Source organism: Festucalex cinctus, chromosome 3, assembly GCF_051991245.1.
Source record: "Festucalex cinctus isolate MCC-2025b chromosome 3, RoL_Fcin_1.0, whole genome shotgun sequence".
Lineage (NCBI taxonomy): Eukaryota > Metazoa > Chordata > Actinopteri > Syngnathiformes > Syngnathidae > Festucalex > Festucalex cinctus.
The window spans coordinates 14,180,050-14,206,378 of record NC_135413.1 but is presented as its reverse complement, the minus strand read 5'-3'; positions in this window follow the sequence as shown (position 1 = coordinate 14,206,378).

The following is a 26,329-nucleotide window of genomic DNA, read 5'->3' as shown; positions in this document are numbered from 1 at the left end:
ATGATGATGTTACGTTATTGCTAACCATAATTTTTATTTGAAAAGGTTATTGTTATGGGAAAGTCTATTGTGTGATGGATTTTGTTTACTATTAATAACTAATTATATGTATATTGATATATAAATACAATTATTGTGCAAGTAATGTGTGATGCACATACATTACATTATACTTACGTAGGTAACCCATTACCCATGATTGTCTGATTATTTATTTATCAATTAAAAAAAATGTGTATTTTTTTTTTTTTTTTTTTTGAAAGAAGCATATTTGTCCTGTGATTGACAGACAACCATTCCAGGGTGTATGCAGCTGCGAGTCACATGTGACCCTGATAACTACAAGCATACAAAATGTAAATAACCTGTCACGACGAGAGGAGGTAGGACTCAGACGCAGAATTAAAGTTGGCCAACAAGGCTGCAGCTTTAATAGCACGAAAACCAAAACACCTCTTGAAGAGGGAAAAAAGGCTGAACAAAAAGAGCTCCAAACTGGAGACACAAAAAAGGGCACTCAAAAACAGGGACAACAAAAGGCGCTCCACTAGGGAGGAAAACAAGGGACAAACTAAGGGCGCAAGACAAAGCAAGGCAAGACATCAAACTAGGACTATGGTACGAGGACTGTGAGGACGCTTCCATGCACTGAGATAGGACGCTTCCATGCACTGAGATAGGACGCTTCCATGCACTGAGATGTGACACTTGGGCAACAAGGAGAGAATTCAGGTGGCTTTTATGTCCAGGTTGATTGGGAACAGGTGGTAGTGATCATGGGCGTGGACCGGTAATCAGTGAGGCTGCAGGAAGGGTAAGTGACCTGGGGTGAGATGGGAATCAGAAATTCAAAATAAAACAGGAAACATGACTATGAAAATAAGAGCATGAACCGCCACTCTGGTGGCGGCGTGACATAACCTTGGTAGTGCAAAAATGCATGAGCATAACAGCCCTCAAATCTCTGTGATGAAATCTTTAGTATTCATCTGATTGTGCTTTTTTAACACGGTTCACAAAAAAAAAAAAAAAAAAAAAGTAAATCCGTAAGTAGATTCCCCCCCAATCTGATGTAGGGAGTCGTTTCAGCCAAATTAGTCTGCAATGCGTCCCAGATAAGTAGATAGCAAGGCTCTTTAAAAGACGTTCTAAATAAGTGGCCCAGACAAGGTCACTAAAGTACTTGAAGCCATGCATATTATAACTGAGCACATGGCATGCTTTTTGTGTGTCTGCCCTCCAAAATCCTGCTTCACGTTGTCGCTTTACTTTCACTTTGGAACTAAATAAGTAGCTACATAACAGCAACAGTCTCCTGGGGTCTAGACACGGGAAATGAATAAGGCTTAAGTACATTGTTGGAATTCCGTCGGATGTGTGTTGGCTTTTCGGCGTAGTCGTGTATGGATGGGATCAGCGTGCAAGCAGCAGCAGCAGCCCAGATTCTGGTGTCTCCTTCCCTCAGCGCAAGTGTGGGCATGTTCACATATCAAAGCGATCTGTTTCTTGCCATGTGTTATCTTGCAGGTCAGCAAACCTTGGAGCAACCGTCCCTCCTGCCGCATTCCTCCCCCATGCTTCCTCATAAAAACCCACAGCGCTCCCCAGAGGGCCGTAACACTGGGCTGGCCTTTCTCCACTCACCGTGGCCGCCTGTGGTCAGCGCTGCAGTGACACAAGAGAACCCAGGCCGTCTGTCATTCTGTCTGCGAAGACGCAGCGGACCCATCAGCAGCCGTCTGAGCACGCCGCAGCTGTGATGCGGTCTCGGGTTCTCTGCGTGGTGCCGCTCTGCCTGTGCAGATGGCCAGAAGAGGGGACATAAGACATATTAGGGGTCAGGACAGCAGGAAGAGAGAGTACACTGGACCTGTGTTGCTTCCTTTATAGTGTGAGGTTAGTTCACTCATAGCAATAAGTCACAAGTCCCCTGACACTTTGCAGCACTTTATCTTCTGGACTGAATAATGAATGTGCAAGTTTTCCATTAGCGTTGAAAGCTACAATTATTTCACAGGGCCTGACAATTACTCATGCTCTGGGATTAAGGAAAGGGGGAACTACTGTATTGGGATGAGTTCATCGCCTTGAAGTTTTTATGGTTGTTGAAAAATGTGTTTAACTGTGTACGATGTTGTTTTGCATCTCTTTTGCTGGTTTGAATGCAGGCTCTAAAACAAAGACGGGATCACTAAAGAAACAAAGTGACCGGTTGGTGTTTGTACTCCATTAGCAAGTATGCTTCAGCACCAAAGGGCTCCATATTTGCGTCCAGTGCAAGTCTGGCACAAAATGCAGTCTATCTGTGCGCATGGGCTGGCTAGAACTTGTTTTAAAATCGTAGCAGAGGCACATTACTTGGCACAGATAGAAATGTGCGGTTTCACCGTTGTGAGCATGAACAAAGACAATCTGCTTCTCAGCCAACCGAAGCGGCGGCTCTGATTGTGTACGACTCTTGCAAATGAGTGGAAATGTCTTAATCCATTCAAGCTACCCCAAAATATTTTTTTGTAATGTAGGCTATTTTTACTAAGGAGAATATCACTCGGGCCTATTTATTTTGCTTTGTAATACCATTTGTTAAGACCTTATCTTTCAACGATGATTAAATAGAATGTAAAGAATTCAACAGTTTGTGCATCGTGATTAATCTTCGCAGCTCCTTCCTGTGTGCACAACTTGGTCACCGGGGGGCAGTATAACAGTCGTGCAGGCACAAACACATACGTAAGATAGAGTTATATTAGTTGATTGGTGCAGAAGATAAAGAATAAATGCCTGTAACTGTATTATTCCATAGTCTGTCTACATGATTTGCTGTACTGTTTGTGTTGAAATATCCATCCATCCATCCATCCATCCATCCATCCATCCATCCATCCATCCATTTTCCGAGCCACTTAACTCCACCACAATAATGCCATCGTTTAAGCCATCTATAGCATGACCCAATATGTTGAATGCTAAGCTAGGCTTGTGGACTTAAAGGCAAAGTTGTGTGGTTGTTTTAGATAGGCAGTGTTGTAATTCTCTTTGTTTTATGTTTCGAAAAAAAAACAAAAAAAAAACAGGTGGTGGCAATAAACAGCTTGGATTCGCTTGTTTTGAAGTGAGTTGAGTTCGGGTTAGGATACACTACTCATATCTCAAATTTCTGCTCACATGTCAAAGCAAAAACATCAGCCGGACGATGGTTCATACCTCGAAAAATCCCCAAGTTGGGTCACTTGTGTCTCACGGCTCCTATGTATTTTAGCTTAATTCAATTTTAAGGTGATATAATTTGGAATAATATTGCATTCTGTTTATTTTAATTCACATTTATGTAAACCAATGTCTCGTTTTAATCTGTTGGCCTGTGACTTTGGGAGTGTTTTATGTGTTGGCACCCCATATGATTGCGTTTGACACACCTGGTCTAGCTCAACCCTAAAATGGAAAATTGACAAATCGCATTGTCATTCCTTTGATTTGATGTCATCCAGTATTCGTTTATGGTATTTTTTTAACCTTTCTTTTGAAATCACATCTGCTGTAGTTGGTTTGGCTCATATATTCTGTGACCATTGAGTGATGTGTACGTCTGCAGCCTTTAGATTCGTGTTCCATCCCCATGTGGGGCGACATACATTATCAGTCAAACTAGGGAGGATGGTACAGAATTCCTAGACAGAGGCCCAACTGATATGAGATAAGGACAACCTTGAAGGGAGAGTGTTTGTTTTCACAGGTGGTTCATTAGTACACAATACACGGCAATGTTTAAGAATAGTATAAGACTCGCCCCTTGAATCTTTGTCATTGTCAGATGGTTGCAGACTACATGCCACTGTGTACCCTTCAATTAGTTAATTATGTGGTATCTCTTTTCATCACAGCTAATACCGCAAAGAGTGCCTACATTGTTCTAAATTGACTCAGAAATATTCACAATTTGTAAAGTTTATCGTGCAATTGTTGAATTCTCAATGCAGTGTTTGATGCCATCTTAAAACCAGCTTCTGTCTGCTGTTATCTCCGTAGAAGCTCAAGTCTGAGCCACTGAGGAGAATAGCCCTACACAACGTAACAAACTATTTTGCTCTGCAGGGACATGAGCTTGGCATACAGCCATCAGAAGCATGCCCATTTCCTCCCTCTCTATTCAGTGCAATTTCAGTGCCCTGTCTTTGCCAATGTGCTCAAACTGAAGTTTAATGACCAATCAATTGATGGTTGCTCATGAAAATAGAGATGTCACTGAACGCTGCATTACTCTACTACTCATGGAGGAAAAAGCAGCATGCATTTGGTTGTCTTGGAGTGGCAGTGAGAACACTTGGCGAGTGATGCTAATAACCAACTGAAGAGTGAACGATTGTCATTCTGATGCACGTGATGGTTTCTAGCATGTGTGAGAAATCAAGAGAGGGTGTAGTATCCAACTACTTGATTAAAGAATCAGTGTCCAATCTCCTGGATTTCACCTCCTGACCTGCATGCCAAAGCCCCTATTAAATAAATCAGTGAATTGCTCTACTTTACCTTCCCGTTAAATGACTTATTGACTCAAGTGCGCTTAGTGTGTTGTGCCACTTCTCGTGTTTAAATGGCTGTAGAGTTTTTTTTTGTTTGTTAACAGAAATGTTAAAGTATTTAATGCATTGACGATTTTTACAGATAAAATGCACAATGTTATACATAATGCTACTGTGTGTATCGGCTCTCCAAGGGCCAGGTGGTCAGTAAGAATATGAGATGGTGGTTTCATGTCCTTCTAACTTTCATCTAAGAATTTGAGATGGTGGTTTCATGTCCGAACATTTCAGCAATAATGTCGCAGCTGGAAGCTGAATGGGTGAGCAAGATGAACTGTTGACTCTCATCAGATAACACTGGAATGAATCTTTGGTATGTGCCATGTGCTATATGTATTCTTTTGTTACTCTTGTCGTCTCTAGATGTCAAACCAAACGGCTACCTCGATAGATTTAACTGAGAGCAGAAGATCAGGCACTAAAGTAGGATTTGCTGTATACAGTAGAATATGCAGACAGGTTGGATTTGGTGAGCAGCGCCAGAAGGAACATAGATAACTATAATGTAAAGTAAAATATGGGCCTCTGCCAACTATCAACACAAGAGGCAAAAACATTCGTCTGTTTACATATCAGTCGCCCTCCTGGTTCATCGAGGTCCGGGTATGTACAGTGTAATAAAGTAAAAATTGCATAATCTGTCACTGTAAAATGAAAAGTATCAATTTGAACATGCCCTGTTTTCTGTCTTCTTTCTGACTCTCATTTATTTTTACTAGTTATTTTTAAATTTATCTCCAAACCGGCACATTTCTGTCCCACATAAATGTAAGATTTAATGTTTTGATAGCTAGTAGGAGATAAAAAAATAATTATATATATATATTTTATGAGATTCTTACGGGAATCTCTCACAGCTTTGTCATCACGGCCATCTTGATGTCATCCACATTTTCAAAATGGGCCCAATTGAATAACCCCTTTAGCTCTCTTGGGGCAGAGGGCGGCAGGTTAGTTGAGTAGGGAGGTTGCTGCAGCACGTATATATTCGGCAAGGAACATTTGGGGTAGTCACAAGTTATCTTGCCACAACCCTTGCCTCTTCTCCCGAAATCACTGCCGTAGCATCTGATTGTCGATGTGCTGTTTGATGGTCTGCCCGACACTGACGGCAAAAATTTGCAGTCAGAATTTGAAATTTGGGATGCACGATAATACTATTTTCAATCAATACCGATAAACTAATAATTTAGAAATTGTCGATGTCGATAACCGATAAGTAAGCCGATAATAGTTTGCAAAATTAACTTAAATACAAATATATTTTCGAGTCCTCCTGTAGGTCGAATGATTGCAAACTTGATCACACGTACTCAGCAATCTTCCACTCAACACTGTTTCAACTATGTTTTGCATTTGCATTTTTAGGCTTGGAACACCCATGTAACTAGGGGCGTGGAAACCAAATAAAAAGAGAGGGTGAGGAGAGGATTTTATTGATATCTCTGCTTCAAAGACAACCAGTAACATTTTGATTTTGCCAAAACAAAATGGTCATGTTTTAAAAATGCAACAAAAACTGCGAGAGGAACATTCTGTGGAGACACAGTAAATAAAGCCCACACTGGCGACTGCCATGTCACCATGATGTGTCACCAATATGAGGTCGTGCGCATCATGACATCACAAATATGCAACTACCATAAGAGAGGGGAGGGGTTAAAGATTTGGGCACAACTTGAGCCACAAATACAACAGATGGACCAATGTGGCATGTCTATTATTATCGGTGGATTTCTTTATTACCTGGTTTACTGTATGATATCAAATTGGTCTATAATTGCCGATAATTATCGGCGGATTTCTTTATTATCTGTTTGACGTCAAATTGGTCGATAATTGCCGATAATTATCGGCCACCTATGTTATCGTACATCCCTATTTGAAATATATTGTGACACCAACTTTTCAAACATAGCAAGTAAGAAAAGGTGTACCACACCTCTGTCTCACTGTCAGCTGGAATAGGTCGCATGCAATCCTAATGAGGAGAAGTGGTTTTCTAAAATGGATGGATACATGCTTTACAATGTAACTAAATTATAATAACAGAATTGTATTACAATAAATTTGACAATTTTGAATAAAACATAAAATGTTGCATACATAAATCTGCATGTGAAGCAGTTTTTCTCCACCCCTATACAAGCATTTCTACTATACAAATAAGTAACATGAATATACATAGATGTCCACCATCAAATAGACAATTACTGTAACCCCCACCAAGCCACGATTGTGTCAAAATGGCCGCTTTGAAAAAGTGAATCAAAATAGCATATGTAAAGTAACTCACCTAAAATCATTAAATACTTGAACAAGCATGTCATTGTTATTAATTGAACAATTGGAACGTTAGTAGGTAAAAACTAGTGTTGTTCCGATACCGATACTGGTATCGGCAGAGGCCCCGGTACCGCATTAAAACAGTGGTATCGGTGAGTACTAACAAGTAACATGCAGATACCATTAATTCCAACTCTAATATATGACTTTGAATGCAGCATCTTGTATCTTGCTTGTGCACAACATTCACTGATATGTGACATATTTACTGTATGCCGATCTAAGATATCCTATTGGCCCTTGAATGCTCTGAACCAATGGCAGGACAGCTTTTTCATGTTGAGAAAAAAAAACACCTTAGGTATCGATATGGTATCGGCATCGAAGCTGGGTATCGGAATTGGTATCTGTTATATGGAAAAGTCTTTTTGTGTAACCAAATCAGTCTGTTCGGTCTTTATAAGTATAAATGTAGAAAAACCGTATTGAGGCTGTTTTAGGAAAATAAACATTTGCTCTCGAGCAGCAATCCATATTTCAGATTATTTCATCTTGATCCCTCTGAAATATGCTGCCTGGTTGACATTCCTCTTTCCTTGCTAAATCTGACAAATTCTTGTTCACCATGTAAGACGTGTTTTCGTATTGTCACAGGAGGTTGCTGAACAATTGGAATCAGCTTCATTTCACTCAAGGTGGGTGGTAGTTTGGTGTCTGCCTTGTGGAACATGCCTTAGCTATATGTAGCTACTTATTCTACCTCCATGTACAGTACTTGTCTTGCACCTGGACTATCACTTGTGATAGATTTCTGCCCCTCTGGACAGGCTTGTGTACAGATTATGCCTGTTTAAGAAAGAGTGATCACTCCTATTAACAGCAAAGCAGACTGAATTGAATAAATGGAACATTGTGGGTAAGAAGCAGTACAAGGCTCTTGACTGATAAAAGGAGGGCGGAGAGAATTAACCAAACAGCCAACCCATAGACACAAGGGAAGAAAAGTAGAAATAATGAAATCAAAGCTATTAGATATGCCACCTTGTTGTCCAGTGAGAAATGCCTTTATTTCTCACTAGCTGGGATTTTAATCTCTTGTTTCCGCTTGCCTACTCTGATTGGCAAATTGATGTGGCGGAACAGATGGGGGGAAGAGAGAAAATATCAACAGTGATGTGCCTTTGTATAATATGTGCAATGGGTTTTTTCTTGATAGCTTTGATCAGTGAATATTTTTATGGGAGAATAAAAGTCAAGGCATGGATTCCAGATTCTTTACTATCCGAGGCTATTTAGGATTCAGTTCATGTTCCCTTGAAGGCCATTTTATAGATTTATAGTCTCTGACTCCCTCTAGAGGGAGAGAGGGAGAGTCAAACAACATAAAAATCTTGGATCGTGCTCATGAGAACGTTTTCATTGCTGCATGTTGCTGATTAAACATGACCTTTAATTAACATTAGCTGAAAACGCAGTGTTCACCCACGGCTATTTGAAAAATTAAGTCTTTGTGGTCTCTTTAGTGAGAATGTCAATACATTTCAAAGACCCAATAGTTAGATTTCTCTCATTTTCTATGAGCAGGACTACTTGTTCATTCATGCAACTCAAGCTACTACTTTTTATATGGAGCTGTGCTTGGACAGCCTTGTGACAAATGGCTTTTTATTGCGGGGGGAGGAGAATGGTGTCCACCTATATGTATTAAAAAAAAGTGCACGTATGAGGCTTCAAAACAACTTTGCAGCATGTTGCAGTGCTGACGGTTTATACATAAGAAGAGCATGACGTAACAATTTTGTAAATGCAAATTAGAGAGAGAAATACATCAGCTGTGCTGTTGTTTTGTTCCTCGAGAGCATGTAGTGCTGCTATTGCTGGCAAATATCTTCAGCACTTTAGAAATATCTCAGTTTGATCCGATAGCAGATTATTTTTCAAGCACACTTTTTTTTTATGTGTTTCTCAATGATTTGTAAAGGGGGTAAATATCAGGCCTTTTGTTTTGGAAACGTTTGCATAGTGTACATATTTAAATTCAACACGTATAAACAGATATAAACAACACCTTTGAAATTTGTGACTTGTGCAGAAAATATGTCTCAACCAGATATAAATACACAATGCCCATCCAAGCCATTTAAAAAATATTTAGCACTTGGTAATAATACTGGTTAGCGTGTTGTTTGCTTTATTTGTAAGGTCAAAACTTTGGCCCACTTTTCCAAACATGCGTGTTTCCATGTTTTGCCACAAGAGTTTGCTCTACTTCAGATAATTACAGGAGTCTCTTAGGAGACATTGATACTTGAAACATTCATTAGTTTTCATGAAAAATACATTAATGAAAATGAAAAAGGTATGTATAAAAAGCCTCATTACTTAAAAAACAGATTGACTACACAATGAATATTCGTGTGGTATTATACTTAAATGATTATCAATTACAGTGGTATAGAAAAGAACAACAAGAGGTTTACAATTACATATGTAATGATGATACTGTACTGTTTTTCACAACACAGCAAACTACACCCATAATAATAATAATAATGATGATGATAATAATAATAATAATACCAATAATAATACAGTACCCTTCCACAAGTATTGGAACAGCAAGATCAATTCCTTTGTTTCTGTTGTAAACTGAAGACATTTGGGTTCCAGATCAAAAGATGGATATGAGACAAAAAATTCAGAAATCCAGAATTTATGGTAGTGCGTTTTAAAAACGGTGGTACTACTACTACTCGGTGACTACTCACAAGTAACATACCGATACCAAAAATTCTATCGCTAATATAGGATTTTGGATGCAGCATCTTGTGTCTTGCTCGTGCACGACATTCACTGATATGTGACATGTTCACTGCATGCCGATCTAAAATATCCTATTGGCCCTTGAATGCTCTGAACCAATAGCAGGACAGATTTTTCATGTTGAGGAAAAAAAAACTGAAGTATCGGTATGGTATCGGTATCGGCCGATACCGCAAAGGTGGGTATCGGTATCGGTATCTGGGCCAAAAAACGGTATCGGAACAACACTACTTTTCACATGAGCAAATGTATTGGAACAGACATTATTTAATGAACTCAAAGTGAATAACATTTAGTATCACGGTAGTTACTCGCCGATCCCTACTTATAACAAGAGTATACATTGTTCTGTGTTCCCACATTATATCATCATTTGAGATTTCAGAGATAAAAGAATCATTTTTACTAACCAATAACTATACAAATTATCTTGATTAAGTAAAAACAGATATTTGTGTTACAATATTTCATTTCCATTATTTGATTTTTGTGCCTGTCAAGGTGACTCAACTGGGTGGCAGAACGTGTCCTAGCAGCCTCTATTGATGAGCCGCTACTAGAATGAAAATCCTTCTGATGAAGGATAAAAAAAAGAAATAAAAAAAAAGAACATTAGTTTCTTTTCTGATTACTCTTTGGAACGGATATTGTAGCTGTGGTATTATTGTTAGCCACTAAGGTCTAAAGAAATGACGTCTCTTCAATAACCATGTTCACTGTAAAAACGTGTCACGCATATCTGCTGGGTGTTTACCATATTGATGGTGGATGCACAGTGAGTTGTAAAATATGTCAAGCACTAAAAGTGATTTAAGAGAGTTAGCGCACACTTATTATAGAGTTTGCAGGCTGAAATCTCATGTCTATAAAGTCACACATTACAGTAAACTTGCATAAAATGAAAGTGTTATAGTTTACCTATAACACAGAGGGCCGATGAATGTAATGTCCTATAACCATATTTCGGATGCTTCTTCTTAATGTTCTTCTTTAGTTTTTGGTTTCATCATCATCATCATCATCATCATCATCATCATCATCATCATCATCATTTTTTTTTAATCATCAATGATCATAGAAAGGTCCGCCCATGCACCCATTGTTGTTGTTGTGGCGAGGGAGCAACAAAACCCTCCTATAAAAAACACATTATAAAAAGCTCTGGGGCACACCCAGTTGGATAAGATGTCTACAGTGTGATCACACGCCTGTTTGTTTTCCATGTAAGGTCTTGCTTGTTGAGTGGCTGTCGATCAAAGTGTGTTTTTTTTTATTTATTTTGTGTCTAGTGTCGCTCACACAACTCTTAAATTACAGAGAAGTGGTTGAGATCAGTAGCTTCTGTCTGTATACTCCAGAATTACAGGACAATAGAATGTTGTGATGTGAATGACAAGGCAAGCTTGGGGAGGGGCAAGTACCCTCCAGTGGCACTGCATGTCGGACAGGAGTAAGAAGACTGGAATGAGGAGGTGATGTGCTTTAATTATTGAGTTTTTGTGAATGGACATTGAGAGGGTGTTTTTCAACTTTACAGTCACTAAGCGGGTGCAGTTCTGGTCCTCACATCAACTGCCCATTTTTCTATCTGTACCGCAATCTTTCTCATTTGTCTTTCTCCACACGTAACACGCTTTCCAACATAATGATAAAGGATTGATGGCCTGGTGGCTGATGGTTGAGGCGGGAAGAGGATTAAAAAGAAAAGAAACAGAAACCCACTTCAAACAGCTGGTTGTCATGGTTCACAAACAACATGTTGTCATTGTGGGATACCGTAGCTGTCTGTTATTATTATTTGCCTCAATCACCCAGCAACCGTGACTTTATGAAAAACAAAGGGCAAAGGGAAGGAAGTGTGTGATAAACAACAAGCTAGGGTCTGGATGTGTCTCTTATCTGAGACCTCACGGCTCCAGGTTGCAGCCTGAGGGTGGACCTGGAAATGTTCCCCGTCAGTGACATTCCCTTCTGCTTCAGTCTGAAATAGCCATTATAAGAATGACATCTTTCTTATTCTTCCCGTGTGTTGACATCATTCAAGCAGGGAGCTTAGTCAGCAACAAGGATTTGCAGATATACTCATAAAACGCAGAAGCACAGAGCACAGCAGAATCTAAAGTCATCTTATAAACATGGCTCCTTCAAGATTTACAGTCTTTAATTTGGTAAAAGGACATGAGAATATAACCTTGGTGAAACATTCTTTTTTTTCCCCCTTCAAGAGAAGATGCTTACTGGTGGAATTGACTCTACCAAAATTATACACTATATAGCCTACTATTAATTTGATATAGATAAATGCTTGCTCTTTCCAAAATTGATTATATCTTGCTATGAAGGCAATCCAATGGTGTCCAAATGAGATCATGGAGCTATTTCTTGAATCTTCCTGTGCATTTGAGGCAAGATACCTTGTCTTTTCTCATTGCCCATAAAATACAAAGGGTGAAATTTAATTTTAGATTTTATTTAATTTCGTCGATTTCTCTCTCTCTCTCTCTCTCTCTGTATATATATATATATATATATATATATATATATATATATATATATATATATATATATATATATATGGGGGGGGGAAGCTCGGTCATCCGGGAGGGACTCGGAGTCGGAGCCGCTGCTCCTCCGCGTTGAGAGGTGCTCCTCCGCGTTGAGAGGAGCCAGCTGAGGTGGCTCGGGCATCTGGTTCGGATGCCTCCTGGACGCCTCCCTGGGGAGGTGTTCCGGGCATGTCCCACTGGCGGGAGGCCGCGGGGACGACCCAGGACACGCTGGAGAGACTATGTCTCTCGGTTGGCCTGGGAACGCCTCGGGATCCCACCGGAGGAGCTGGTTGAAGTGGCTGGGGAGAGGGAAGTCTGGGTTTCCCTCCTGAAGCTGCTGCCCCCGCGACCCGACCCGATATACAAGAAGGTCAAAATACGAAATAGAAATGTTTCTTCATTTCATGACTGACTGGAATAATACATTGAAAAATGTACGGCAACTGATCCGGTCACTATAGAGTTAATTCAATGCAGATGATGCACAGTGCAAAGTAATTCACCTTGCTCTTCTTCACTTTTTGGATTGCTTATATTAATTTCAGTTCCACTTGAAATTAAGTATAAATAGTAATAATTTGTTTGAATATGCAGTAATTATATTGAAGATGATTTTTCACCCAATCTTTGGTGGCCCCCCAAGTTCACGTCACCCGGAGCATCTGCCTATTTCGTATTAGGATGATTTGAGGAATAACAGGTTCAGAAAATGGATGGATGGATTGATGGTTCACCATTGTCATACATGTTCATGTATGATGCAATGTTGTCATCATATATGGCACATTTTGGCCAACATAGTAGAAGGGACCAAAGGGGATTACATCAGGTTACACATGAAAGAGGAAATAGACATGGTTCTCCATGTATAGACGACCTTGGGGTGCTACAGTGATTTTTTTTTTTTTTTTTTTTTACATGATTCTCCGATTGGAGTTTGCATGTTCTCCCCGTACCCGCGTGGGTCTTCTCCGGGTACTCCGGTCTCCTCCCACATTCCAAAGACATGCATGGCAGGTTAATTGGGCGCTCCGAATTGTCCCTAGGTGTGCTTGAGTGTGTGGATGGTTGTCTGTCTCTGTGTGCCCTGCGATTGGTTGGCAACCAGTCCAGGGTGTCCCCTGCCTACTGCCCAGAGCCAGTTGAGATAGGCGCCAGCAGCCCCCGCGACCCTTGTGAGGAATAAGCGGTCAAGAAAATGGATGGATGGATGATTCTCCGATGAAATTTCTTACTGTGGGATTAGCAGAGTGTATGTGAAATCCAGAGATTTGTTCTAACTAGCCCGGACACAGAAAGCTGAATTGCGTCACTGGGTGGAGAGTCAGAGAAAATATATTTAGTGGGTCATACATGCTAATATGTATGACACGTATTTGAACTTATTCACATGTTGAAACAAATCAAAGCCAGGCGCAGTCACTTTACATTCCTAAATACATATAAGCCAGAACGAGGTATTATGTTCCTGTCTATGCGTGACTAACCTAAATATAATGTCCTCTTCAAGAGGAGAATGCTTTGAAGATTGTAATGGACAGTGATGTGCAAAATGAAAACAAGCCCGTTCTCAATTTTTATTATATAGTAAATAAAACAACCTTGTACAAGAAAATTAAACATAAATAGTAAATGATGATTTTCCCTCCACTCCAGTCTGCTTGTTTAATTAATTTTGTGTTGCAACTCATATAATAGTGACTACTAGAGTGATGGCTGAACCAACATCTCTCTTTCTTATCTCTCCTGTTGGCTTTAAGGGAAACAAAATGGCATTGAAATTGTGAATTTTAAAGAGTGAGTCGTGATTCATAATGAAAGTGTTTGTGTTAAAAAAAATAAATAAATAAAAAAAGAAAAAAAAAGAAAAGGACAAAGTAGGCTACTCTTATTTTCACAGCGCATACTGCATCTAATTCTGCATTTGTTTTATTCTTTTTGCTACCAGACGAGGCTCACTGCTGGAAAGCAATATGACTGGTGTGGCTAACAACCTGCTGTAACCCGTCTTTCATGTCACCTGACTGCAGAGTTTCCAACAATCTAATAGTGTTAGCAGGTTGAGCTGAAAGAATACAGTGGGGAATGTCTACTGTGTATCCTTTGTCAGTTACATTGCCATAGAGACAGGAGAGATGTGATGCTGTGATTATTTTCCTGGACATTAAAACCACTCCGTCATTTATTCTGTTTTTCTTGGAAACCTGGGTCACTGAACGCAAAATCCATTTTAAAAATTTGGAAAATGATTAGTGGAAAACATTGACACAAGCACAGACATGTTGGGTATACAGATATTGAAAATATGTGGGATTTCTGCTTTGATTAAAACAACATTTTCTGAAAGTGTGAGAATTGTAGTCACAAACTTGCTGAATGAAAATCGATGTAATTATAAGACTGGAGAGCACAATTGTGGTTGAGATCATGTCTGACAGCTACGTTTAACAAATTTTGGGTGTGGAAACCAAAATTGATCTCAGTTTTTCTCTAAATTGTTTAGATATAGGATTTCTGTTTTCTATTTAATAGTAAAAGCTTTGAATACTCACATACGCAAAAGCGAAATTCCACACATAACATAGACAATGAACCCACGCTGAATGAACCACAAACAAAATACACCTCTGCTAATTACTCGACAAGACACACCTGGGGAAGACACAAGCCCCTGAGGGCACCGATAGGTTGACACACAGGGGAGGTAAGACACAGGCGGATGTGGTTACGCATAACGAGATGAGGGCAAAGACAATGAGCACAAAACAAAACACTAAACACACAGACTAAAAAAGAACATGAACACCTAAAATCAAACAAAACCCAACCCCACAGAACCGAAAAATGACATGGAATCTTGTTCTTTTGGTCACGACTACCCAGAGCTCATGGTCATATTTGAGGGTAGGAACTTAGATCGAGAGCTTTGTACTCAACAACGGACCGATACAGAATCCGCATCACTGCATACGCTGCACTGATCCACCTGTCGATCTCCCGCTCCATCCTTCACACACTCGTGAACAAGACCCCAAAATACTTGAACTCCTTCTCTTGGGGCAGGATCTCATCCCTGACCCGGAGAGGGCACGTCACCTTTTTCCAACTGAGGACCATGGTCTCGGATTTGGAGGTGCTGGTCATCCCAACCGCTTCGAATTCCGCTCCAGCGAGAATTAGAAGATGCCAACAGAATCACATCATCCGCAAAAAGAAGAGATGCAATGTTGAGGCCTAGAAATTCTGTCCATAAAAATTATGAACAGAATCGGTGACAAAGGGCAACCTTCACTGGAAACGAATCTGACTTACTGCTGGGCAATACGGACCAAACTCTGACACCGCTCGTACAAGGGACCGAACAGCCCGTATCAGGGGGCTTGTTACACATCACATTCACATTATTCAAGTATTATGCAAAAATGTTTCAGTTTTGATTCACAAAGTATTCTCTGCCATTATTAACTCAAAACATTTCCAATTTCCAATTAAAACATTTTGATTAAGGCTGTTAAGGTTGTTTGTTGTAGACTAATCTGAAAACAACGGCCACCATACAGTACTTACCATACAGTTTTATTCCACATGAATGGGAGTTAAACCTCAGCAACATCAATCAGGTGATGTGGGTCATGCATTGAGAAATATATAATCTCCCACAGCCACACATATCATACTGTACTTACTTTTTAAGATGTATATTAGAGTTGTGTAAAAACCAAAGCATCCCACACTGGAATAAATTGTGCTAGCTAGGTAATATTGAGGCTATCTTCTTTGACCAGCTGGATCCACCTTGGTGCTAGCTAACATGTCTCTAATGTCAATAGAGCCCAGCAAGGCCTGTCAAGCCGCCCAGGATGAAAATGATCTGTGGGTCGTGGGAAATTCCTTCCACTCCTTCTTCTACAGTAAAATGATGGATAAAAGTATCCGCAGGCATGTATTTGTCTGGCAAGATAACCAAGCTAACAGTGTGGTCAAGAGTTGGATCAACAGGAATTCATGACACAATGAAGGAAATATCTGACAAACTTTGGCAAATGTCATTTACTTCCTGGAGATTATATCCACCACAATGAAAGTGCTCTGGGAAAACAATCACGTTGTCTAAATAAACTGTTCAAATATTTATTTTATAATCACTCTGAAAATGCTGTTGATTATTTATTCTTGCAGCAAATTGCAGGTTGTGTTTGTTTCAAAATGTTTACATTATAGTCAGGTAGGAAAAGTTGTTATTTTCAATTAGACAAAAATAAATCAATAGTTATGTACTTTCAGTGAGGAAATTATGTACACATCTGACTCGACAGCCACACCTACCTTTAACATAGAGTTCTATTATGAACCCACTAGACAAATAGTAGAATAGTAGAGAGGTTGTAATTCAAAACCCCCAACAGAGCAATGATATGCCACGAAAGGAAGGGTGGCATGAGTGTGATTTCTATGTCGGTAATCATAAGTATGTTCATTCTATTCAAATTTAGTAACCATATTATGAAAATGATATATAATCATAGGATAGAGAGTCAGGAGCAGGAGTCAGGTGCAAAGCTGCCGTGCAGTGAGGCAAAAGATGGAGCAGATTGTCATCGACTGTTGACATCTGCAAATGAGTCTCACAAAGGCTGCAGTGCTATCTAATTAAGATGGCTATAATTTGTCAGATCATGTGCAGCTGCCAAACGTGAATTAAATTGAGAGGACAAATCTAATGTTTATGCACGTGAAAAGTGTGTGAGATCATGATAATAACAATAATGTAAAAAGAAATTCATCAATGCTGCTTACAAAGTCAAATACTATTTGCGGATGATACTAATTTATTTTACTGTGGGAAAGATATAACACAAGTCTTAAAGGTGGTTAAACAATAAATTTAAAGAATAAAAATGGGGTTTGATATAAATAGACTATTAGGTTATCTTTAAATTTGAAAAAAAACAAACAAACATAAAAAAAACTTTATGGTATTCAGTAATAGATGGAAAGACACTGCAACCGATCATTGAGAGAAGGTAAAAAGAGTGTGGTCAGATTTGATCCTTTTTTCAAATTGGTTACTCAATAAGGGTTTATTTGAAGCAAGACCGGGTTGACGTTCTAAAACCGGGGCGGTGAGAACCTAAAGAAATCCTTCTGCCAGCCGGCTTGGAGAGTTCCCGCCAACTCCTCAATTTTGACTGTGTTACAGCAGGTGGAGATAAAGGGGAGCTTTAACCCATTAAATGGAGAGTCAGCAAGGTAAGTGAGATCTGACAAGCATTCGGCAAATTATGCTAAAGGCGCATAGCAAAACGTTGACATTGAATATTCAAAAGAGATTTTGAAAAAAAAAAAAAAACAAGTACAAGTTGGGCGGCACGGTGCGGAGCATGGTTAGCACGTCCGCCTCCCAGTTCTGAGGACTCGGGTTCGAGTCCAGGCTCCGGCCTTCCTGGGTGGAGTTTGCATGCTCTCCCCGTGCCCGCGTGGGTCTTCTCCGGGTACTCCGGTCTCCTCCCACATTCCAAAGACATGCATGGCAGGTTGATTGGGCGCTCGAGGTGTGCTTGTGAGTGTGGATGATTGTTCGTCTCTGTGTGCCCTGTGATTGGCTGGCAACCAGTTCAGGGTGTACGCCGCCTGCTACCCAAAGTCAGCTGAGAGAGGCTCCAACACCCCCCGCGACCCTTGTGAGGAGCAAGCGGTTCATAAAATGGATGGATGGATATAGTACAAGTTGAAAGGAACGCTGATCTTAAAAAAAAAAACACACACACAACAGCAACAAGATTTAGGACCAGACTGATGGAGCGTTGTGTTTCAATAAAAGGAATCAGCTTACAGTCTTAATAAAGAAATCAAAGAATCCAATTTAAAAATTACATTTTTCTTTTTAATGACTAAAGCCATCTTATTAAAGAAATACGAACAAGATTAGGATTGAACATTATGCCATTGTCATTTTTGTTGTTACGAATGTCAGAAATCAAATCATAAACCAAGTACAGATGTGATTCTGAGACGAGCTGTCAAAATTTTTTTTTTTTCTCTTTTGAATTTATTTTGTTGTTTGTTGTTTTTTAGTTATTCTACCTTGTAAATGAAACTTGGGGAGAAACGGGGCAGATACAATAAGACTGCTACTTTTCATTCAATAATGAAGAACATTGTTTTATATTTGTTTTTCTTTTGTAAATGAATGAAATAAATGATTGAAATGAAAATGAAATGACATGCTGTAAATGTAAATTCGGTGCTTCGATGACATTGTGAGCTTCATGGGACCATTTTGTTTTACCTGGCGACACATTATTGCAACCTGAGATCAGCATAAATTCACAAATATTGGCTTGTCATTGTCATTATTATGGTAAAATATCTGTTTCAAAACATATATACACATTCAAGATCCATTGATGGCTGTGAAAAGACAGATTTATTTTTTCAGGTGCTAAAGCTGTCTTATATAATTAATAATAAGTCATTTGTTGTGCAATGAAATGCATCACTTTATATTGCCTCTGGGAAAAAAAAGAATATGTTTTTGTAGCTGCAATAAGTAAAATAAGAAGCCCAGCATTTTTTTTAAATGAATATTGAATACATTATGTATGTTGTGCTCACAATGTCACACACACAGCATACCACACACACCAAGATATCTTCCCTTAACTTGCTGTCTGTGGTGGTATATAAACTGAGAGACAATTACCAAGAAGATTACCAACAAGAGTAGTGGTCGGGGTAAAAACAGAAGAAACAAACTGTTAGCACATCTGCTAACTGCAAACTCGTCTTCTTGCATTTTGTTTGTGGTAAACTACTTATGAAACACGTAGCTATGGAAATATTCAAGACAAGCAGTAATTAAATTGGATATTATTCCATTTCACATCACAAACACAGAATTCGAGGCTGGGGCAAACACAGTGTTGCCCATAAATAGTTCTTAAATATTCAACATGTTTCAACTGTACAATTGCACATCTGAGGACTTTCCGAGTAGATCAGGGAGGATAAAATCAATCTTGACACACCCTTCTCTAGAAAATATTTCAAATACGTCCAAGTATTGGGCCTTGTTGACTTTAAGAGGAAGAGAGGGAAAATGCTGAAATTTGGCATGATTGCTGGTATGTGTTGTACATCAGGTCCAGCAAAACAGCCAATTCTAATTTTCGACCAAACAAATGCACTCCCTACGTGAAGACATCAGCACAAACAAATGTAGAAGACCAAGACAACAATTATATACAATGTCTATAAGGTGCACATACAATCACATAAAATAATTGTTTCACATTAGTGTCATTTCAGTACACTCCATTTACATTTATTGGCCAAAACACACATACAATGTAATCAGTCAGAACAATTCTTTTCCAACCCCTCTCCTCGGACAATTTGGGCGACCGCCAAAAAGGCTGATTAAACACACCAGGGCCTTGTCAGTAGCAATCATGGGCGTGCGTCCATAACATCGCTGACTCAAACGATGACCTCAGAGAGAGACAATGATCAACAAACAATCCATAATCTTCAGAAGACCAAGATTTTAATGAGATGAATTTTACTAAAGGAATGTAACCAGCCCAGAGTGTACCTCCCCTCTCACTCAAAATCCACTCGGATAAGATCCAGGAAACCCAGCACCATCGTGAGGATAAAAAATGGATGGACACATGAATGTGCAGTACATAAAGGACAAGAATATTGCTACTGCTGGCCAGTTCAAAACCAGGGGCAGATCCAGGTTTTTGATCGCTACATGTGAGCACTGAAAAAATAATGGATCAATATATTTTAGATTATCAAATCAAATGCAGGTGAGGCTTAACTGGGGCTACACAAGTATCTGATGGAGCTATTCACCACATCCCACGTTATGTTTTTTTTTCTTCTTTGTTCCACGCATTGAACATGTCATACATACCATTCTAGCACTTATATCTTTGCTGATGTCTTGCATTACATCACTGCCATTGTGTCAAAACTTTGTACCACCAATACTGTCACTTTTCAAGGGACCCCAAAAATGGCACGTTTGTTCAACCATTAACTTTGGAAGTAAGCCATTTTCAACACTTAAGTTTGGAAAATAATTTGCAAAAATAAATAAATAAAATAAATAAATAAATAAATAAAATAACACCCATGCGTGTGTCATAAACCAACAGTATATATTTTAAATAAATAAATACATAAATAAATAAATAAATTGTGACACGTGGTTTTGGCCCAACATCAGCAATATCAACCTAAGCACATTCAAATGTACTGTATCGTTGCCAACGTTTGAATATTGTGATAATTGCTAACTAAATATTAATTTGTGAAACATGCTGCAGTCTTGCCTGTTTTCACAATCAAACCACTGAAGTAATATAATTACACTGACGTTTTGTTTTTTTTTTTTTTTTTTGGCGAACACTTTAGTCCACCAGACATGAATTCCATCACATTTTTTGTTTCACAGTACACAGCAGGTATTTGATAAGTCTCATTGCGCGTGCGTGTGTGTGTGTGAACAAAAGAATGGCAGACAAAATGAGTTTAGCATAAAGGTTAGGGGCTGCGCTCATTCAAGAGTAATGCTTGTACGTCTGTGTGGAAGGAGTGGAGACCACTGTGAGACCGGACTGTAACTTGAAACCAAGGATAATGAGAGAGAGAGAGAGAGAGAGAGAGAGAGAGAGAGAGAGAGAGAGAGAGAGAGAGAGAGAGAGAGAGAGAGAGAGAGAGAGAGAGAGAGAGAGAGAGAGAGAGAGAATATTAGAAATAGGGGGCGGGAAACATTGAAAGAGTTTGAGATGGTGATGTCAGCTGAGTTCAGAAAGTAAACAGAGTTCCAGACTGCAGCATGCTGTCTGCGGAACCTGGACTACAGCTGGGGCAAACCAATGGGGGCTCCCACGCAATTCCCGGGACCGGTGCAATTATCAGTGGGAGGGCAGGCTGGTTCCTTCTCATTTGCCTCCTCATCTTTATCTTCGTACCTCAGGGGAGCTCCTGGCCCAACAGTAAGAGACCACGTTTACTTGTATAGTTCACCCCTTTCTCTCTGTTGTGGATCTTTTGTTCTCAAAAAAGCCAGCATCTTTGTCTTGATCCAGTCTCAATCCCTTAATAGCACAAAAGCAGGACTGGAAAATTGAAGTCTTCAAAAAGATTTATGGCACTTTTATTAACACAGATGTTTTTGTTATCTATCTATTGTAGTAAGCATACAATCATGATCCTGCGAGATTGTTTATCTCGTCTACATAAAAATAATAATAAAGTGCTGTTACAGCACATTCCTTTAGGTAGTTTGTGTCTTAAAAGAACTGTTCAGGCTTTTTTGCTCCTTTTTTGTGCAACAATTTCTCTTTAAATGTCAAAGTGGTCTCTGGAGGAGAAGCACTTAAAATAGTCTCTGCGTATTTGCCCTTGATGACTTCAACAGGATGCGGCAAGCAAAGTTTGAATCGATCGTGCTGACTGCAGTGATGCGTGCGCCAAAGTCTCCCCTGCCCTCCGACTCCACTTTGCAAATCTCCAAGTAGTCAAAACACAATAAAGTCATGTTGGCCAGTGAACTTGTCTGAGCTGACTGGCAGTGATTAGAAGCGTTCACGCTTTCATTCGGTGTTGTCAGCTAAGTCATTCTGGAGACAGTTTGTTGCATACGTGTGTAATTATCTGATGATTGATCCTTTCAGTGGAGCAGCTGCAAATAAAAATTTGTCACAATTTGGATGAAAATCTTTCTTGTTGTGTGCTTACCTGATCGGGCCTTATGTCAGGATCAACAGAGCTAAGACAAGACAAAGTTCATTGTGTTTGAGAACCATTTCTGCGTTGTATTTTTTGTTTATGTTAAATGGATAATAAAGCGATATTACACTTTGTGAGATTTTTTTTGAGCAGAGGAAGTTCATTAGAGCAATGTACAGGATGAGCGGCGGGATAAGCCCACACTCAGATCTGCACTGCCCACGCTGCTCCCCCGGGAGTTTCCTTGTTCCATGATAGCTAAATCACACTGACCTCAAAATACCAGGCAGCTGCTGTGGAGACTATGCAAAGGGAACTGTACACGTGCGCACACGCACGTTTGAGACTTTCCACAGCACGTCATAGTTAAACTAATTTTGCCTTGAGGAAATTGTTTAATTGCGTATCAATACTGTATAATATGACTGTGTAATGTAATATACTTGACAAGAAGGTTTTGCACATTTTTTTTGCTCAGTGTAAATTTTCTCTTGTTAACAGTAAGGATGTGAATGAAAAGTAAATGGATGGGTGGGTGTTGTTATTATCATTGTGTTTTGGGTTGGGCCATCAGTTCATTGTGCTTTTATGCTTCATTTTTTCTCCCTTATAATGATTAGGGATGTAACGATATCCAAACATCACGACACGGTATTATCACGATATGAAAGTTACGATACGATAATCATCACGATATTGTGGGGGGTTGGCGATATTTAAAAAAGATCACAATATTGAGAAAAAAAAAAAAAGCTCATACGAAGAAAAAAGCACAATATTGTGCTTTTGTACATAACAGCATTGCATATAAACTACCTACAATCTCTAATAACAATATTGAGGCACTTACTTGCTAATGCAAGCACACATTGATCGCTTCACAAGCAAATTAGGTTCCCCTTCATCTGACAGTTAGCACAGATTTTAAACATAGAAGACCAAAACATCCCTAAAGAAAATTAAATCGCACTAATAAACTAGCCACTAGAGGGTGCTACAACTGCACAAATGGAAATCAACCTGACTTTTTTTAACAGATGTGTTCCTTTTAAATATTGTGAACATGACGACCGACGATATTGTGGCAGTTTTAATATCACAATATCACGATATTGACCTTATCGTTACATCCCTAATAATGATGTTGTCAGTTGCTATGTTGTTGCTATATCACTTGTGATGATGAAGTTGTCAGTTGCTATGCAGTCACTCTTCGTTCCTGTCATGTATTTGTGACTCTTATTTTATCATATAAGCCTTTATTCTATCATATAGAACTGTGCATTACCCTAGCGGGAGTTACTGAATGGCTCTTTTTTTTTTTTTTATTATGTTGAGGTTCCTTAGCTGAGGTTTTCTCTCAGCATGTTGAGGTTTCCTCTCTCAACTTTTCCATGCAAGCTGTACTTTCATGTTTTTGAGGTTGCTTGCATGCATCCAGCCCTGCTCCCTCTACTGAGTTTTCTCAGTCAAAGTTTCTCTGTCAAGTGTTTTCTTAGAGGCCATCTGAATCCAGCCCTGCTCTCTGTTGTTACAGTCGTTTGCCAACTCTAGTGTCTTGTCTGTGTTGGGTTCTAATTTCACGCCTCAAATTATAGATGTTTAGTAAGGCATGGTGACAGTACATTCATAATCGTAAAATTTACACTACATCATCACTTAATATTAACTCTTTGACCGCCAAAAACGTTTAATAACGATTAGTAAAATCAGGACGTATGCTGCCATAAACGTTAAATGACGTCAACTAAGTTTTTTATTTTTTATTTTTTCCTCAGTGCAACGTCTAAGTGCAGAACTGCCTGATCAATGCGTTGTGGAATCAAAAACACTAACTATGGCCAGCAGATGGAAACACTGTAACTCTTTTCGTGAATGATCAAAGCCTTTGTCATATCAAAGTTTTTTTGATGATGTGTGGCAGTAAAAGAGTTATATAAAAATGCATTTGTATGGATGCACTTGATAGTGTATCAATATCTAATGGTGGTTTATGTGTGAGAGATTCCAATTTTCTTTATATAAATACAGCATATAGCACTTGTCATTTACTTTATACAGTCTGAAATAACAAAAATTTTGTACATTGTGCAAAATAAGACTCAAGCGGTGAGTAAGAAAATGTCAAGCGGTATGACTGATAATTAGGTGCAAATGCCAAAGATGGTTATATGCACAGATGCATTTCTGATAACATTTGGGTATCAACATTGAATTATGCAAATGGCTGTACTGTAAGTCTTGTGCAGCTATTTTCCCTAAATGTCATCTGATGTGAAAGTCAATTATTAAAGCAATACAAACAAACTCTTGACTTTAGATTGAATCTTTGAGTTAGTTCAATTCAAAATCTGCAGCATGTTGGTTGTTTGATCTTTTGTCTACGCTTACTGCATTAGGGGTCAAACTGTGCTGATCCATGGAGCAAAGTTGATCATTTCCATGCATGAACACTTCTCTGGCTGTGTCAGCAATGATGTCAACGTCTGCATTTACATCAAAGGTGTGCAGCTGAGCTACAGATGCTAACATCTGCTATTTTTTTTTAATTCACGTGCATGTAGCACATGGAGGTCTTCACCAGGCGATGGAGTGTGTAAGAATGAGTGTTATTTCTCCAGTATGGCTTTTTTTACATGCTTGTAAAGAGTCTCCAAAATCTGGAGGGAAAAACCGCAGCAACACACACAATCTGCATTCAAATTGAAGTGGAAACTACTATAATAACTATTTAGTAGCGTTGGACACCATGCAAACTCTACGTTCAATTATGTACAAGAAATTGGGGCTTCACTGCAACTTAACAAATAAATTCTGCCTAGAAGTGACTGACCAGTAATAAAAACATCTCTGCAATGAAACCAAATAAGAAAACCACGAAAAGAAACAATGATGGCCCATTAATAATACAATGTGCATCCCAAAGTAATACTATTTTATTGTCTGTAAATATTGCTTTTATTTGACACTCAGAGGAGGCAAAAGATAATGAAACCCCCCAAACACTGGTTGCTGGACTTCATGATCATGTTTTTGCTTTCCCATAGTACGGCTTCTCCTTATATAAGTCTATCCATTTTTTTTTTTATACATCATGTCCTTATTGGGGTTGCTTGTTGTTCCTATTAGGTGGACTTTGGGGGCCGTTATCATGTTCTTTTTATAGTTTTTCTAACAATCGCTATTCTGGAAACACTTTATAATACGATCCGATATAACTAGTTAATGGATCATTCGTAAACTGTTACTTAATCATCTATTAATGACTTGTTGATCAACAAATTGAATGTGTGCCTTGCTGGGACTTGGCTCTCATTAACTCCCACATAATTCTGAATTTGGTCTGGCACAGACTGGTTGTATCGAATAATTATTCACTTGACAACAACAGAATTGATATTTTGAATGTTTGCCAAAGATCAGAATCTCTTCTGTCCACCCCCTGACAACTGACAGCATAGCTATAGTTGTCTGACGTGAAATCCAGTGCCTTGGGCATGCAGCTCAACTGTTGCTTTTAATTGCATTCCAAATGTAAAGGAAGGAATTTATAATACAGTACTGTAACTCTCACTGAAATCTGAACCTTAACGTAATTTTCTTTAGGCATCAATGGTGTGTTCTGCTACAAATAACTTTTCAGAACAACACTAATTAACCAATTAAACCAGGAGCTCAACTAACATTCCAATTATGTGCACACAGGCAAAGGTATTTATTTTATATTCAGTATATTTTGTTATGTTTTTTATAATTCAGTGATGTAACCTTGCACAACCAAAACTAAAACTCTAAAATTCCAATGTACAGTAGTTGTTTCTATGCTGGCTTTACATGTTTTGATCTGGACGTCTCACACAACACGTGCATGTTTACAAGGCAGTGAGTGAACCTTTTGCTCCAATATAACACTATCATCATCAGGATACGTGCCAAAACACTGTTGTTGTTATTATAACAACATTCCTGTTCACAGAACAGTGATATCAAGTACAATAGTATTTCACAGGCAGTGCTAATTAGAATTAGCATAATATTGTCTCACCCTTCTAATTGCTTAATCAATGCAGGGAAATGATGAATTGGAGGTAGAATAAAATGCAATATGGAACACAATTGTATTTGTTGTTGTTGCAATAATCATTCCCTTACACAACTACAGATTCAGTTGAACACAGACCCCCATGTTGAGTTGAATTTGAGTTCGGTTGTCTTTTCCTATGTTAGTTGGCAGACTACTTTGTGATTCATGGTGAATGACGTAAAATGTTCGGATTACACGGAAAGGAAAGGCCATTCGCTTTGTGGGGTGGGAGGGATGTTACAATTACAAGCCAAATGGAA